The sequence below is a fragment of the Schistocerca gregaria genome, chromosome X (genome assembly GCF_023897955.1).
Source record: "Schistocerca gregaria isolate iqSchGreg1 chromosome X, iqSchGreg1.2, whole genome shotgun sequence".
Taxonomy (NCBI): Eukaryota; Metazoa; Arthropoda; class Insecta; order Orthoptera; family Acrididae; genus Schistocerca; species Schistocerca gregaria.
In genome coordinates, this window is record NC_064931.1 from 497,205,162 (window position 1) to 497,218,962 (window position 13,801).

Consider the following 13,801-nt stretch of genomic DNA (forward strand, 5'->3'; position numbering starts at 1 on the left):
CTCCTTTCATCAAATAAATTCAATATTTCTTCTGTTACCAAAGGATTTCTACTAGCCCTCGTCTTTTTACCTACTTGATCCCCTGCTGCCTTCACTACTTCATCCCTCCAAGTTACCCATTCTTCTTCTACTGTATTTCTTTTCCCCATTCCTGTCAATTGTTCCCTTATGCTCTCCCTGAAACTCTATACAACGTCTGGTTCTTTCAGTTTATCCAGGTTCCATCTCCTTAAATTCCCACCTTTTTGCAGTTTCTTCAGTTTTAATCTACAGGTCATAACCAATAGATTGTGGTCAGAGTCCACATCTGCCCCTGGAAATGTCTTACAATTTAAAACTTGGTTCCTAAATCTCTGTCTTACCATTATATAATCTATCTGATACCTTTTAGTATTTCCAGGGTTCTTCCATGTATACAGCCTTCTTTCATGATTCTTAAACCAAGTGTTAGCTATGATTAAGTTGTGCTCTGTGCAGAATTCTACCAAGCGGCTTCCTCTTTCATTTCTTAGCCCCAATCCATATCCACCTACTAGGTTTCCTTCTCTCCCTTTTCCTACACTCGAATTCCAGTCACCCATGACTATTAAAGTTTCATCTCCCTTCACTATCTGAATAATTTCTTTTATTTCATCATACATTTCTTCAATTTCTTCATCATCTGCAGAGCTAGTTGGCATATAAACTTGTACTACTGTAGTAGGTGTGGGCTTCGTATCTATCTTGGCCACAATAATGCGTTCACTATTCTGTTTGTAGTAGCTTACCCGTATTCCTATTTTCCTATTCATTATTAAACCTACTCCTGCATTACCCCTATTTGATTTTGTGTTTATAACCCTGTAGTCACCTGACCAGAAGTCTTGTTCCTCCTGCCACCGAACTTCACTAATTCCCACTATATCTAACTTTAACCTATCCATTTCCCTTTTTAAATTTTCTAACCTACCTGCCCGATTAAGGGATCTGACATTCCACGCTCCGATCCGTAGAACACCAGTTTTCTTTCTCCTGATAACGACATCCTCTTGAGTAGTCCCCGCCCGGAGATCCGAATGGGGGACTATTTCACCTCCGGAATATTTTACCCAAGAGGACGCCATCATCATTTAATCATACAGTAATGCTGCATGCCCTCGGGAAAAATTACGGCCGTAGTTTCCCCTTGCTTTCAGCCGTTCGTAGTACCAGCACAGCAAGGCCGTTTTGATTATTGTTACAAGGCCAGATCAGTCAATCATCCAGACTGTTGCCCTTGTAACTACTGAAAAGGCTGCTGCCCCTCTTCAGGAACCACACGTTTGTCTGGCCTCTCAACAGATACCCCTCCGTTGTGGTTGCACCTACGGTACGGCTATCTGTATCACAGAGACAGGCAAGCCTCCCCACCAACCGCAAGGTCCATGGTTTCAGGGGGGGGGGGGGGGGGCTCCCTTTCATACTGATGTTTTTATAGTATTGTATAAAAGTGCTAGATAGGACCATATTTTTAATTTGTTTTTATGTATTATTCCCAAGTAGGAATTCTGAAGATGCCTAAGAAAGGCGAAACTCATCAATAATGCTTATTCTGTCTTTTCAACCTAGGTTGATTTTTTCCTACTGACAGTGCCAAAGAGTTGGCCAGTTGGTAATGAAGCAGCGGTACGGGCGGGGCAGGGAAAGTTGTAAAGATTGTATGCGTAAGTTGATTTAGATGGTTGTGAACTGCAGCCGTTTCGCTTGTATAGGATAGACTATCGTGAAGCGTTGCAGCAAACTAGTCTTCAGACTGAAGACCACAACGAGAACACATTACTCTCTGTGCGCCGTGACTTGCGGTGAGCAGAGGTACACGTCTGCGACAGTGCTTTCAATACGCCATAGCGAGGAGGTGATCGTGGTTGTTATGACTTCTCCTCGGTCATTGATGTCCAGCACTGAACTGGCGAGTGAATTGCACTGTGGCCCGTTTATCCGCTATTTTAACTGGCTTTATCCGCTAGTGACATTATTATCAACACGTCGTCGCCCAGAACAGTTACGATACGCTCTCGACATCGTGCTATGTCTGCACGACTTCTGAGATACCGTGTCTCACACGTCGAGCGATCAAATGCTGTGATAAACTCTGTTACCCACCAACCGACGGGCAGTAAAAGGTGTGACGACATCGCACTCTCTTGGCACCTCAAAGCTGTCTGCTTGCCGTTGCAAAGCGAGCGCTCTCTGCACATCACACTAGACACATGAATAACGCCTGAACGTAATCCAAAAACTACTACATTTAAAGTATGTTGCATTTTTAAACATTGGTAGCTATCTTTGTAGTAGGTATTCCTCTGTTGTGTGTCATCTTGCGGGATCCGCCAAAGTTTCATCAGTGGTGGTGGCAACCTGTTGCGTCAACAGCCCCTATCGAGAACAGCGGGAGTATTCGACGTTTACAAAAACACAAGCTCATAATAAACAATTTTGCAAAAAAAAAGGTGCAAATGGCTTCGAGCACTATGGGACTTAACATCTATGGTCATCAGTCCCCTAGAACTACTTAAACCTAACTAACCTAAGGATATCACACAACACCCAGTCATCACGAGGCAGAGAAAATCCCTGACCCCACCGGGAATCGAACCCGGGAACCCGGGCGCGGGAAGGGAGAACGCTACCGCACGACCACGATTTTGCGTGTCAGCCTTGCGCAGGGGCCATGCTAACCTTCTATGTATCGTTCCAATTTTAGTATATGTACCGCCGAAGCGCGAGCTGCGGACAAACAATTTTGCAGAATTTCTTACTTAACAATAGGTTCATACATCTACTACATCACTTTAGGGTTTCTATAGGTTGTCGTAGTAGTCCCTAACAGCTACAGTATAAATCATCTTAAACATAACTTACAGAAATTGATAAAAGTAAAGAAGGGTTGCAGTTTACAGTCCTAATAGCGTGAAGGTAGAGACGTGACAGTGGTATTTTCCAAGGCATCAAGTTTTCATTGGCTTCAAGTGATTAAGGGAAATCACAGAAAACTTTTCACTGCTGTCAAAAAGAGTCTAGCTGGGTTTTGATAATGGAATTTGCAGTATTTCGTATCGAACAGGCGTTGCACCACAGATTAGCCTCACAGGTAAATTCAGATGAGCGGAAAAAATTCACACGTAGTTTAAGAGAATATTAAGACTAAATGCAGTGAAGTACAGGCAACCGGCCGCTGTGACCGAGCGGTTCTTGGCGCTTCAGTGCGGAACCGCGCTAACGCTACGGTCGCAGGTCCGAATCCTGTCTCGGGCATGGATGTGTGATGTCCTTAGGTTAGTTAGGTTTAAGTAGTTCTAAGTCTAGGGGACTGATTACCTCAGATGTTAAGTCCCATACTGCTTAGAGCCATTTGAACCATTTGAAGTGCCGACATCCTAACTGTAAAAAAACTGCACATTTTATGTAGCTAGTCTAGATTCACATAAGCAGTGCGTTACATAGACTTTACGTCAATAAGGGAAATAGCTTTTGCAAGAGCATATGGTGCTACGAAAAATCTTTTTTGCAACTGTACCACTTAAGCATCAGTAGCCTACAGTAAACAGCGAAAGCTTATAGTAAGCTTCAGTCCATATACGTAATAACTTTTTATTATAATCGCTCACGTTGCCGACGTCGCTGAAGTATTCTATCGCAGACGCCGCGCCCTGAAGTACACTCTAAGACAAAAAAAAAAGGACACACCACGAAGGAAATATCCGAATGGGGAGTAAATCGTTAGGAATGATGTTCATATACAGAAAAACAAATGAATACAATTTCAGAAGAGAAAGAGCTTGACAAACTGAGCAAGACAATAACGCGTTGGTCCACCTCTGGCCCTTATCCAAGCAGTTATTCGGGTTGTCATTGACTGATAGAATTATTGGATGCCCTCCTGAGGGATATAGCTCCAAATTCTGTCCAGCTGTTACATTAGACTGTCAAAGCCCCGAGCTGGTTGGAGGGTACTCCCCATAATGCACCAAATGTTTCAACTGGGTTGAGATCTGGAGACCTTGCTGGCCAAGGTACGGTTTGACGAGAACGAAGACAAGCAGTAGAAACTCTGACCGTGAACGGGTGGACATTATGTTACTGAAATTTAAACCCAGGAAGGTTTGCCACGAGGTGGAACAAAACGGGGAGTATAATATTGTCGACGTACCACTGTGCTGTAAGGATGCCGCAGATGACAACCAAAGGGGTCCTGCTATGAAAAGAAATGGCACCTCAGCCCATAGCTCCCGGTTATCGGGCAGTATGGTGGGCTACAGTCAGGTTGGTATCACACCGCTGTCCAGGGCATCTCCAGTCATATTTTCAGTGGTCATAGGCACTGATGACCAGCGAAGAGGTACTCTTACAGCACAGCGGTACGTCGACGATATTTTACGCCCCATTTTGTTGCCCTTCATGGCAAGCCTTCCTGGACTTATATTTCAGCAACATGCACTCAGCTGATAAAAGTCATGGGATAGCCATATACACGTGCGCAGACAGAAGTAGGATCGTGTACACAAGTTATAAAAGGACAGTAGTTTGCCGGAGCTGTCATTTGTACTCAGGTGATTCATGTGTAAAGGCTCCGACGTGATTATAGCTGCATGTCGGGAACTAACAGATTCTGAACGCGGAATGGTTGTTGGAGCTAGACGCATGGGACATTGCATTTCGGAAATCATTAGGGAATTCAATATTCCGAGATACAGTGTCAATAAAATGCCGAGAATATCAAATTCCCGGCATTACCTCTCACCATGGACCACTCACTAGCCTACCGCCCTCACTTCACGACCGAGAGGAGCGGCGTTTGCCTAGAGTTATCAGTGCTAACAGACAAGCAAAACTGCGTGAAATAACCCCAGAAATCAAGGTGTGACGTACGACGAACTTATCGATTAGGACAGTGCGACGAAATTTGGCGTTAATGGCCTACCGACACAAGTGCTCTTGCTGACAGTACAACGTCGCCTGAAGCGCCGCTCCTGGACTCGTGACCATATCGGTTGGACCCTGGAGAACCATGGCCTAGCCAAGTGAGAATCGATTTCAGTCGATGCTAGCTTTCGAGTGTGGTGCAGACCCCACGAAACCATGGGCCCAAGTTGTCAACAAGGCACTGTACAAGCTCCATAATGGTGTGGACTGTGTTAACATGGAATGGACTGGGTCCTCTGGTCCAACTGAACAAGTCATTGATCGGAAATTATTATGCTCTGCTACTTGGCGGCCGTTTGCAGCCATTCGTGGACGTCATGTTTCCAAATAACGATGGAATTTTTATGGATGACAGCGCGCCATGTCACCAGGCCACAGTTGTTCGCGATGGGATTGAAGAACATTCTGGACAATTCGAATGAATAATTTGGCCAGCCAGATCGCCTGACATGAATCCTATTGGACATTTGTTGGACACAATTGAGAGGTCAGTTCCTGCACAAAATTCTGACTGGCATCACTTTCGCAATTAAGGGCGTCCATAGAGGCAACATGGCTCAGTATTTCTGCAGAGGACTTCCAACGACTTGTTGAGTCTATGCCACGTCAAGTTGCTGTACTAGACAGGGAATAAGGTGGTCCGACACGATATTAGGAGGCATCTCATGTCTTTTATCACCTCAGTGCAATGCCTGATCGCGCATGGCGAGAATTTCTACTACCTGTCTTCGTGCTTGCCAAACCCTACCTTAGCCCGAAAGCTTGCCTAATCTCTCCACAAGTATGAACGTATGGAGCATTATGGACAGGACCCTCCAAAATTCCCGGGATTTTGACGCACTAACGTGCCAGTTGTTTAGAATTTTGGACGATATCAATCAATGCCAAGTCGAATAACGGATGTATAAGGGCCAGAGGTGGACCAACTTGTTTGTGACTTGGTCCATTTACGAAGCATTTTCTCTTGAATAAATCATTCAGTTTTATTGAAAATTTAAACCTTTGCTTTTCTGTACATGGACGTCACACCTACCAGTTACCGCCCCATTCGGATAATTTCTTCGTGATGACTCATTTTCTTTTTGTCTTAGAGTGTAGTTTCCGTTGAATCCCTCATGATTGAAGAACTTTCGTCAGCTGCATTTGGTCGGCAAGAGGACGAGAAGTTTTAGTCTATATCTTGTACCCAACAGCGCGTACACCCACTACTTGAGTTAATTCCAGACGTCTTCGCAGGCTTTCGTAAAGTGATAACATATGACACTGCTGAAAGTGATTCCCTCCTCCTCCTCCTCCTCCTTCCCCCCCCCCCTCCCCTCCTCAGCTATAAGCCATTGGCTGACACTGTGCTACATAATACTGTCAAAAAATCAGATGCAGTGGTATAAGACAACTGACTAATTACATCTATCTACACTAAACAGCTACAATTAAAACTCAACACACACCTGTAGCGAAGTATAGGAGCGAGGATGCGGAAGGAGAAAAAAGATGCATTCCTAATTGGCGCCTGAACAAATCTTCCGTGCCAACAATACCATATCCTTATTTTTCCACAAAGCGACGTGACGCAGTGCTAAGACACGGGACTCGCATTGCAGAGGAAGGTAGTCAAAATCTTCGTCCAACCATCCAGATTTATATTTTAGTAGCTTCCGTAAATCATTTGATACAAATGTTGGAATGGTTCCTCTGACAAATACACAGCTGACTTCCTTCCCCATCCTTCCCCAATCCGAGCTTGTGCTTCGTCTCTAATGATATCGTCGTCGACGGGATGTTAAAAACTAATCTCCCATCCTGCTGGCCACTCTTTCTAGCACACACACTGTACATTTCTGACACAGCAATGAGTGTTTTGTCTTTTATTTATATTTTTGTCTGATATCATTTCCCTGGAGGCTAAATTCACAGAATACAGTGTGTGTGTGTGTGTGTGTGTGTGTGTGTGTGTTTAAGTGTTAGTTTTTGGGGGCGAAAGGAGCAATTGGTTAGCCCACTAGGCTAGCGAGAACACATGCTCTTGTGATTTACGATGTGATTCAGCGGCTATCTATTCCACACAAAATCGTGGCTACGTGGCTCTGTGGTAAAGAGCCAGCATACATATCTTCATGTGTGAGGTTCTAAACCCTGTCGGTCCTAAAATTTTTACTTGGCACTTATTTCTTATTTCTGAAAAAACTTGTTAATGTGCAAAATTCCGCCGTTTAGAGTTCACATTAAACTGTATACCCTTCTATAATACGCTGGGCCAATCACTTCAAGGGTCGAGTCGAATCAAGGTAAGAGCATACCACAACCAATCGGGCCATGTCTAGTAAAGCACTGTGCCTGTCAAACCAATCGTCGGATTGATAACAGCAGTACTTTTTTTGTGTGTCAGTCATTCAACATTCGACATTAATTTTTCATTACAGTGAGTCATTTTATATTTTATAGAATTTGACATAATGTTCTTTGTTAGACACTGATTCATGTTTTGTGGCTCAATTTATTTATTATTTGGCAGTCAAAACATCTGAAATTTTTTCGGAACAGCCACAGTTGAAATTAATTGCACTATTGAGTAAGGCCTTTCTGACTTTACTATTCAGGTCAGGCTCCCAATCACATTATGTCCATTCTTCTACATCTACATCTACGTGGATGCTCTGCAAATCACATTTAAGCGCCTGGCAGAGGGTTCATCGAACTACTTTCACAATTCTCTATTATTCCAATCTCTATAGCGCGGAAAGAACGAACACCTATATTTTTCCATACGAGCTCTGATTTCCCTTATTTTATCGTGATGATCGTTTCTCCCTATGTAGGTCGGTGTCAAAAAAATATTTTCGCATTCGGAGGAGAAAGTTGGTGATTGGACTTCCGTGAGAAGATTCCGTCGCAATGAAAAACGCCTTTCTTTTAATGATGTCCATTCCAAATCCTGCATTATTTCAGTGACACTCTCCCCTATATTACGCGAAAATACAAAACGTGCTGCCCTTCTTTGAACTTTTTTGATGTACTCCGTCAGTCCTATCTGGTTAGGGTCCCACACCGCGCAGCAGTATTCTGAAAGAGGACGGACTAGCGTAGTGTAGGCAGTCTCTTTAGTAGGTCTGTTACATTTTCTAGGTGTCCTGTCAATAAAACGCAGTCTTTGGTTCGCCTTCCCCACAACATTTTCTATGTGTTCCTTCCAATTTAAGTTGTTCGTAATTGTAATACCTAGGTATTTAGTTGAACTTACGGCTTTTAGATTAGACTGATTTATCGTGTAACCGAAGATTAACGAGTTCCTTTTAGCGCTCATGTGGATGACCTCACACCTTTCGTTATTTAGAGTCAACTGCCATTTTTCGCGCCATTCAGATATCTTTTCTAAATCGTTTTCGAGTTTGTTTTGATCTTTTGATGACTTTATTAGTCGATAAACGACAGCGCCCTCTGCAACCACCGAAGACTGCTGCTCTGATTGTCTCCAAAATCGTTTATATAGATAAGGGACAGCAAAGGGCCTATAAAACTACTTTGGGGAACGCCAGAAATCACTTCTGTTGTACTCAGTGACATTCCGTCAATTACAACGAACTGTGAAGTCTCTGACAGGAAATCACAAATCCAGTCACATAACTGAGACGATATTCCATAAGCACGCAATTTCACTACAAGCCGCTTGTGTTGTACGGTGTCAAAAGCCTTCTGGAAATCCAGAAATACGGAATCGATCTGAAATCCCTTGTCAATAGTACTCAACATTTCATGTGAATAAAGAGCTGGTTGTGTTTCACAGAAACGATGTTTTCTAAACCCATGTTGACTGTGTTCCAATAGATCGTTTTTTTTCCGAGGTAGTTTATAATGTTTGAACTCAATACATGTTCCAAAATCCTGCCGCATATCGACGTTAACGATATGGGCCTGTAATTTAGTGGTTTACTCCTACTACCTTTCTTGAATGTTGGTATGGCCTGTGCAACTTTCCAGACTTTGGGTACGGATCTTTCGTCGACCGAACGGTTGTATATGATTGCTTGTTGTATATGTTGCTTAATTTCTTGAGACCTCAGATAACGTCGAATATTATAACGGCAGCATTAGGCAAGAAAGTGTCTTTAAAAATCTTTTTTGAGCTACAATCGAATAAGAGGCTGCAGTATGTCTGCGCCTGTCATTCTCTCTCTTCGTACGGTATTCAGGACTCAAATAACGAATCTCACATCTATAGCTTGGAATTTTTTAGTTCTTTTATTACTACCCATTGTTTACTGTCAGACAGGAAGCCAGTTATAATCTATGTTTTACGAAACACATTTTTTCCTTTAGCAGAAGTGTGAATACTTCAGTATTTAACGTAATAATAGCAATAGGAACACATTATAATGCATATAACAACATTAATATTGAAAAATCAATTTACATCTAAACTGTGTTGAAAGAATTTGTTGTTAATTATGAACTACAGTACCCTCTAGACAATAATTTACCAAAGTGAAAAGAAATAAAAGAAATACCAATGCGAGTTCTGAGCACATCTGTCAACAGATCATACTCCCACGCCAGGAAAAATAAAAGCCACGCAACCCTCTCAGTGCAGTAACAGAGAAAGGATGAAAGACAAGTCTCTGCCACTTTCAACGTCAGCTTCTTGAGTAATGGAAATAATCCCAACAGTAAATGAGGCACGTCGGGTACATCAGGGTGGCGACAACAAAACTTAACTGCTTATCAATAAACCGGTACCATACCATGAAATAAAAACTTATCAGCTTCAAAAATAACAGAAAAAGTTGTATGGACAAACAGTCTTAACATTAGATAACGACAAGTTTCGGACTACAAAGCAAGAAACACACTCTTCGTGATAACTAAGGAGTGAATAATTCCAGTTCCGATGTACACACATAAAAAAATGTTTTTCACAACCCACAGTTCCCAGATCTCCTGAAGATAGACGTTGACTGCAGATATTGTATCACAGACACAGTCTCTTTGACTGTTCAGAGATGTCACTAAACCCGCCCAAAGATGTAAACAACCATGCACCAGCAGTGCCTATCAGATGGAGGGGGTCCGACAGCCGATCAGTTCCAGTCATTCCACCAGGAAGGAGTTACACAGCTTGTGTTGTCTGTAGTTCAACCATTCCTAGATGGTCAATACCGCGGTTCGATCGCGTCCCCATTGTTACTTTGCGCCAGGAAGGGCTCTCAACAAGGGAAGTGTCCAGGCGTCTCGGAGTGAACCAAAGCGATGTTGTTTGGACATGGAGCAGATAGAGAGGGACAGGAACTGTCGATGACATGCCTCAGCCAGGCTGCCCAAAGGCTAGTACTGCAGTAGATGACCGCTACCTACGGATTATGGCTCGGAGAAACCCTGACAGCAACGCCACCATGTTTTATCATGCTTTTCGTGCAGCCACAGGACGTCGTGTTACGACTCAAACTGTGCGCAGTAGGCTGCATGATGCGCAACTTCACTCCCGATGTCCATCGCGAGGTCCATCTTTGCAACCACGACACCATGCAGTGCCGTACAGATGGGCCCAACAAAATGCCGAATGGGCCGCTCAGGATTGGTATCACGTTCTCTTCACCGATGAGTGTCGCATATGCCTTCAATCAGACGTTTTTGGGGGCAACCCGGTCCGGTGAATGCCTTAGACACACTGTACAGTGAATGCAACAAGGTGGCGGTTCCCTGCTGTTTTGGGGTGGCATTATGTGGGGCCGACGTACGCCACTGGTGGTCATGGAAGGCGCCGCAACGGCTGTACCATATGTGAATGCCATCCTCCGACCGATAGTGCAACCATATCGGTAGCATATTGGCGAGGCATTCGTCTTCATGGACGACAATTCTACATCTACATCTACATCCATACTTCGCAAGCCACCTGGCGGTGTGTGGCGGAGGGTACCCTGAGTTCCTCTATCGGTTCTCCCTTCTATTCCAGTCTCGTATTGTTCGTGGAAAGAAGGATTGTCGGTATGGTTCTGTGTGGGCTCTAATCTCTCTGGTTTTATCCTCATGGTCTCTTCGCGAGATATACGTAGGAGGGAGCAATATACTGCTTGACTCTTCGGTGAAGGTATGTTCTCGAAACTTCAACAAAAGCCCGTACCGAGCTACTGAGCGTCTCTCCTGCAGAGTCTTCCACTGGAGTTTATATATCATTTCCGTAACGCTTTCGCGATTACTAAACGATCCTGTAACGAAGCGCGCTGCTCTCCGTTGGATCTTCTCTATCTCTTCTATCAACCCTATCTGGTACGGATCCCACACTGTTGAGCAGTATTCAAGCAGTGGGCGAACAAGCGTACTGTAACCTACTTCCTTTGTTGTCGGATTGCATTTCCTTAGGATTCTTCCAATGAATCTCAGTCTGGCATCTGCTTTACCGACGATCAACTTTATATGATCACTCCATTTTAAATCACTCCTAATGCGCACTCCCAGATAATTTATGGAATTAACTGCTTCCAGTTGCTGACCTGCTATTTTGTAGCTAAATGATAAGGGATCTATCTTTCTATGTATTCGCAGCACACTACACTTGTCTACATTGAGATTCAATTGCCATTCCCTGCACCATGCGTCAATTCGCTGCAGATCCTCCTGCATTTCAGTACAATTTTTCATTGTTGCAACCTCTCGATACGCCACAGCATCATCTGCAAAAATCCTCAGTGAACTTCCGATGTCATCCACCAGGTCATTTATATATATTGGGAATAGCAACGGTCCTATGACACTCCCCTGCGGCACACCTGAAATCACTCTTACTTCGGAAGACTTCTCTCCATTGAGAATGACATGGTGCGTTCTGTTATCTAGGAACTCCTCAATCCAATCACACAATTGGTCTGATAGTCCATATGCTCTTACTTTGTTCATTAAACGACTGTGGGGAACTGTGTCAAACGCCTTGCGGAAGTCAAGAAACATGGCATCTACCTGGGAACCCGTGTCTATGGCCCTCTGAGTCTCGTGGACGAATAGCGCGAGCTGGGTTTCACACGACCGTCTTTTTCGAAACCCATGCTGATTCCTACAGAGTAGATTTCTAGTCTCCAGAAAAGTCATTATACTCGAACATAATACGTGTTCCAAAATTCTGCAACTGAGCGACGTTAGAGATATAGGTCTATAGTTCTGCACATCTGTTCGACGTCCCTTCTTGAAAACGGGGATGACCTGTGCCCTTTTCAAATCCTTTGGAACGCTTCGCTCTTCTAGAGACCTACGGTAAACCGCTGCAAGAATTCGCGCCCCCATCGTGCACATCTGGTGAATGACTACCTTCATGATAGTGACATCGCTCGACTAGAGAGGCCAGCTTACTCTCCAGACATGAACCCTATCGGACATGCCTGGGATGGATTGAAAAGGGCTGTTTATGGACGATGTGGTCCATCAACCACTTTGAGGAATCTACGCCGAATCGCTGTTGAGGAGTGGGACAATCTGGACCGACAGTGCCTTGATGAACTTGTGGACAGTATGCCGCGACGAATACAGTCATGCGTCAATGCAAGAGGACGTGCTACAGGGTATTAGAGCTACTGGTGTGTACAGCAATTTGGATCACCATCTCTGAAGGTCTCGCTGTTTGGTGCTTCAACATGCAATGTGTGGTTTTCATTAGCAATAAAAAGGGCGGAAATAATGTTCATGTTGATCTCTATTCCAATTTTCTGTACAGGTTTCGGAACTCTCGGAACCGAGGTGATGCAAAACTTGTTTGATGTGTGTATCAGGTTTTCTTGGGGTGACTGACGAATAGTGAACTTTTGGGTGTTCACTCGATTTATGTACGATATTTTGATTCTTCATATGAAGAGGACGGCTGGGTTGGTCATCATAAAATGGAAATAACAACCTTAGTGAATACCCGAAAGTACACTCTTAATTGCAATGTGTGTTATCGTATTCGGATGACAGTCATGTTACGTTTTCATCTACATATTTACTCGGCGGTTCACACTTACTTGTTTACAAGAGTCTACATACAACAACTTTCAGACTGTTTCTCTACCGTTCCACTCTCTGCTAACAGGAAAAATCTAAATCTTTCCGTGCGAGTTCTGAATTTTGGAAATTTGTGGTAAGTTCCTGTGGGAGCAAACTGCTGAGGTCATTGGTCCCTAGGTTTACACATTACTTAATCAAACTTAGACTAACTTAACGCCGTTGCCTGAGGGAGGACTCGACGGGGGCAGCCGCGCGATCCTTTGCAAGACGCCTAGATCGCACGGCTACGGCATGCGAGCTCTGATTTTTCATATTTTACCAAGAAGGTTATCTCACCCTATGTAGGTGGGAGTCAACAAAATACTTTCGCATTCGGAGGAGAAATCAGGAGATTTAAATTTCGTGTAAAGATCTCACCGCCATAAAAAATTGTCTTTGTTTTACTGATTGCCAATCCAAATCGTATTATCCGTGACACTCTCTCCTCTATTTCTCAATAATACTAAACGATCTGTCCTTCTTTGAACTTGTCGATATTCTATGTCAATCTTACCTCATAAAGATCCCACAAAGAGCAGCAATACTCCAGAACAGGACAGGCAAGCGTAGAATAGACATTCACTTCAGCAGATTTGTTGCACCTTCCAAGCATTCAACGAAAAAAGAAAACAGTCTAGTTTTTCTTCGTCACAACAGTTTCTATGTGGTGGTTCCAGTTTAAGTTATTCGTATTTGCAGTCCCTAAGTGTTTAGTTATACCGATAACCTTTAAATCTGTGTGATGTATTGTGTACCCGAAATTCAACGGATTTTTTTTTTCTTTTTGTTCGATTGGTCCCAAAGCATAATATGACACTTAGGAAAGGAAATCTCGAGACTTGCTTAATAACAGCTG

General features: G+C 43.6%; 1 pseudogene; it reads right to left on the reverse strand.

The window, feature by feature from the left end:
• Positions 1 to 2,638: 2,638 nt before the first annotated feature.
• LOC126300051 (U6 spliceosomal RNA) lies at positions 2,639 to 2,753 on the reverse strand (annotated as a pseudogene).
• Positions 2,754 to 13,801: the final 11,048 nt, after the last annotated feature.